The sequence below is a fragment of the Chrysochloris asiatica genome, unplaced genomic scaffold, assembly GCF_000296735.1.
Source record: "Chrysochloris asiatica unplaced genomic scaffold, ChrAsi1.0 scaffold00042, whole genome shotgun sequence".
Taxonomy (NCBI): Eukaryota; Metazoa; Chordata; class Mammalia; order Afrosoricida; family Chrysochloridae; genus Chrysochloris; species Chrysochloris asiatica.
Window position 1 is genome coordinate 16,568,945 of NW_006408560.1, and position 5,124 is coordinate 16,574,068.

At 35.2% G+C, this 5,124-nt stretch overlaps 1 pseudogene; it reads right to left on the reverse strand.

The window, feature by feature from the left end:
- Window positions 1-3,923: 3,923 nt before the first annotated feature.
- Window positions 3,924-4,615, reverse strand: LOC102819361 (annotated as a pseudogene).
- Between the last annotated feature and the right edge of the window lie 509 nt (window positions 4,616-5,124).

The following is a 5,124-nucleotide window of genomic DNA, read 5'->3' on the forward strand; positions in this document are numbered from 1 at the left end:
GTATTCTGTGTTGTTGCTGATGGAGCTCCTTACTGCACTTCCACCCAATCTACCATCTTGTTTGTTCCCCCTCTGGATATGGTATCTTTAAGCATTCAATTTTTCACCAGTAACTCTGATTTTAACAGTAGATTGTTTTGTGTACGTTCTTTATCAGATTTACCCAATTCATTGATTTCTACTCTATATTATTTCCTTTCTTCTGCTCACTCTAGCCTTATTATTTTTCTCATTTCAAAGGATTCCTGGTGACATATGGTTGAAGCATTCAGCTGCTACATGAAAAGTCAGCAGTTAGAACCCACAGGTACTTCATGGGTGAACGCTGTGACAGTCAGGTTCTGTAGCAATTGTAGTATTGAAAAACATAAAGAACTGTTCTATTTTGTTCTACAAGGTTTCTATGAGTTTAAATTCATTTAATGTTAATAGGTTTTTGGTTTGGATTTCTTATTTCTGAATTTTCAAGTTTAAATTATGAGTCTGAGGCATTTCTTCATTTCTCATATAAGCATTTACTCATATAAATTTCTCTAGAAGCACAGCTTTAGCTTTATCCCTCAAATTTTGATGTATTGTATTTCTATTTTCATTAATCTCAAATGTATTTTAATTTCCTTTGAGACTTTCTCTTATATCTGTGAATTTTTTACACATGTGTGGTTTAATTTCTAAGTTTTTGAAGGTTTTCTTCTTATCTTTCTGTTATTAATACCTATTCTAATTCCAATAAGAAACCCTGATGGCACAGTGGTTAATATATTTTATACTATTTCAAATCTTTAAATTTATTAAGATTTGCTTTATGAGCTATGGCAGAATGCATCTTGCTGAAATTTCTCCATGTATCTGAAAAGAATATGTATTCTGTTATTATTTGGTAGAATGTTCTATAAATGTTAATTCGGTCAAATTAGTTGACTCTGGCATGCTTCTTTTCCTTTCTAATCTTCAATAAATCTCTTTCACGTCTAATCTCATCTTTAGCATCTGTTTCCACAAGATCTAAACTGAGCAAGTTCCTCTTCCTTGAGTGACTTTAATAGATTTGTACTGATACTATAAAAGATGTGGCATGTGCTGTATGATGAATTCACCAGCCTCACAGAAGCTTCAGTAGGGGCAGCCCGAGGATCATGGCAGAAAGAAGATGACCCCTTTAGATAAGGCTCTGTTCATGTTTCTGCTCAACAGGCCATATGAAGAAGAGAAAGTCACAGAATAGGGAAATGTCCTTCTAGCAACTGCAATGTATACTTGTATTCAGGCTTACATGCCAAAATGTCATTTACCTTTTTACAGTTCCAAATAACATTTCCTGTGAAAGCTGCAATGATAACTTCAAGGCAGGTTGAATAAGCCTTCTAAATGTCATAGTTAGATTTAGGGCTTAAAATTGGATCCTGTGAGTCTTGTTAAATTGTTAAATGCTGCTGATTCAATTCTGACTCATCAGAACTCTGTTACAACAGAGCGAAACACTGCCCATTCCTGTGCCATCCTTACAATTGCTGCTAGGTTAGAGCCCATTGTTGCTGCCACTATTCCAATCCATCTCATTGGTGTTCTCCCTCTTTTTTTGCTGACCCTCCTCTACTTTACCAAGCATGATGTCCTTCTCCAGAGACTGGTCCCCTCTGATAATATGTCTGAAGTATGAGATAAAGTCTGGTCACCTTTGCTTCTAAAAAACATTCTGTTTATACTTCATCCAATCCAGATTTGTCTGTTTGTCTGCCTGTGCACGGTACCTTTAATACTCGTTTCCAACACCAACACTCACATGCATAAATTCTTCTACAGTCTTCTTTATTCATTGTCTAACTTTCACATGCATATAACTATTGACAATATCATGGCTTATGTCAATCACATCTTAGTCCTCAAACTGACATCTTTACTCTTGAATGCTTTAAAGAGGTCTTGTCAAGCAGATTTGCTTAATGCATCACATAATCTGATTTCTTTTTTTTTTCTAATAAGACTATATTTATTCAATACCCTATATTATATTTATTCAATACTTATAAGTTTTGATTATAAGTATCCAACAGTATAAAAAGTACAAAACATATTTTAGAATTCTAATATATTAATACAAAGTGTATGACTATATATAGTAACCCTACAGGCAAAGAGAGGTGGAAGGGAAAAAGAAGACTATAGTTGAAGTCTAGTAATAAATAACTAATATAGAAGTAGATATGATCCATACTATAGTATATTCTACCACCAATACTGCAGCCAAATTGTACAAATAAGTATAAGAGAGAGAGAGAAAAGAAACCATTTCAAATACAACTCAGAAGGAAGATGGTAAGGCTGGGACTCTTGTAATACACCTTAAAATCTGTGGGAGAGCCGACCCAACTCACTATGTAATCTGTGCACATGGTGGTACGTAGCATGGAGGAGGTTTTTGCCAAAAGGAAGAAATATGATCTTGTTTAGATAATGAACTATAAAATTATATGATGTCCATAAAAATTGGCTTACTCCTTATTGATATTTATACTATCCAATTTTTTAAATCCAGTTTTTAAAATAAGCACTGAATATTGTTACTATTAAAATAGGCAAAACTCATCTCCCTCAATTATGAACTCTTAACTGGTGATAGTTTTTCCTGACCTTTCAGAAAAGAGAAAATGAGAGTACTTTGGTTTGGGGTTCAAGTGAGAGGCCTTTCATGAAGATTTTGGAATTGAAGCGATTCATTTAGTTTTTTTTTTTTTTAATCAAAATCTTAATGTTCAAAAAGTTAGACTAAGAGAAGCCAAACAAAGTCAATCCACTCAGCATTGACATACACCTCTTTTCTTTTAGTAGAATTTTACTTTAAATATAGAGTGAAGAAAAAACAAAAAACCTAAGTTGGTCAAAGCAAATCAAACACCCACTCTACACAGATAAAACCTTCACAAAGGTCAACTGAAGTAATCAAGAGCTAACTGAATTGTGCAAATTTTCAATGAAGTCACCAAACAGTCATATAACACAAGCAAAAGTTAATTATGTACACACAGCAAACCCTCTAAGAAATGTGTCCCAAGAAGCATTAACCTTTGTTTTATACCATCTTGAAGGCTTGCACATTTTATTTTCCAGATCATTTAACCTTTTTAAAATACAGTCTGTCTTTTCTCTATCATGTGGTAATGCTTTGGATCCAATTTAGGATTGGTTATCCTAAAAACTTGCCATTTTCCCAAGAGAAGCTTTGATTCTGTATTAGAGGTTTCATATAAATAAATTCTTTATCAAATATTAATATGGAGGGAGGTCGAAGTGGATACAACATATACAGTCAACTTACCTCTCTGTATATTTAGTCATTACTTTCTACTTCAAGGTATTTGTGCCTAAAGCCTTAGTCTGTCCTGCTTAGTATTTCAGTAGTATAGGCTTGAATCTTCAGAATGTTGGCAAGAACTTACTATTTCAAAATTATTAACAAATACCTCTAGGGGCAAGTCCATGCTACTGAATTATGACAAATTTATTATCATGAGGGAAAACAAGTATAGCCAGCCATCTTTAAAAAGGCCCCAACCACTGTTTCTCAATATAGAAAGACTAAAACTACATGTGGTTTATCATATAACAAAATCCCATCTGTTCTCTGAAACTCCCCTTTTCATTCATTAGAAGGGGATTAAAAAAAAAAAAAAAAAGAATACTTAAAGAGCATTTTACAGCAGCATTCAGCTTTCCTATGAATATTATATGTATACTTTTTGTGTGTGAACTAGATACTGTCTTCAAAGTTTGTGGAACTGGGGAGAAAAATAACCCATTCAAAACCATTCTACGTACCGTCTTTTGGCAGAATAGCAAGTATCCAAGTTAAAGTAGAAGAGTTAACTTTGTTGTGTCCTTCCAAACTTTAAATTGTTTTTGTTCTTCTTCTACATAAAGCTCAGTCACCACTCCTGAGTGGAGATGGGTAGGGGCTCTGGTCCCAGCTCCTCTGGCTTCTCAGCAGCTGCTTTCTTCTTGCTATAGCAAGGTTTGAATAGATTCCTGTTGATGAGGACTTCCCCAAAGAGGCCTTTATAAATAATCCCACAACATAGTTTCTGTCTTTTCCAGTATGTAAGCTATAAAAAAGAAAAGACTGATGTTTTATTAGAGCCAGAAGCCATCTCTGTATCTGAACCTTCATCTGACTGGTTACTGTAACAAGGAGACTGGGCTGGAGAGGCACTTGAGGTGTAACTGTGAGCAAGCATCAGAATTATGACATTTACATTTCTTCTGTAGTTTACTGATCTGGTTGCTTTTTTATTCTGTTTCCAGATAGTTTTCATTGTCTTTGGCTTCAATATAGTCTTTAAACTGGGCCGTGCCCTTGCATCTACCACATGATTCCAATTTTTTTTTTTTTTTATCCTGCTGGCAGCTTCTTCCATCTTTTCACAAGCAGGACACAGTCATTGCAGATGTCTCCTGAACGAGTCTCATGCAACCCCAAACAGCTCTGGAAGTTCTTTTCATAGCGAACACTATCAGTGAATTGAGAACTCGAGGGCTTAGCTCTGCAAATACAGCAGCCCTCTAAACTTCGGTACATCTTTGGCTTGTGAAAACTAAACATCTTTTCTTCTGAGCAACAGTCTTCCAAAACCAGCCATTTCACGTGCAAAAACGTTCCCGAGGTGCAGAGTGCACGCCAGACCAGCCCTCTCCTCCTCAAACTTCCTTGTTTAGAAAGATTGTCTCCTGCAGTTCTGTAGTTGCTACCACTGGCCGGGAAGGTATAGATTCTGCTTTCCTCCATCATTTGATTTCTTGACTGCTGCCTCCATAAGGATTGATGGTGGATCCAAGCAAACTGAAGTATTTGACAACTTCAATCTTTTCTCCATTTATCACAATGTTATTTATTGTATTGGTCTTGTGGCGATGATTTTTTATTTTATTTTATTTTATTTTTTACATTGAAGTGCAACGCATACCAAAGGTTGTGGTCTTTGATCTTCATCAAAAAGTATTTTAAGTCTTTGCTTCCAGCAAGCAAGGTTGTATCATCTGCACATCGCAAGTTGTTAATGAGTTTTCTTCCAATCCCTATGATACATTTTTCTTCATAAAATTTGTCTTCTCAGATTATTGCTCAGCACA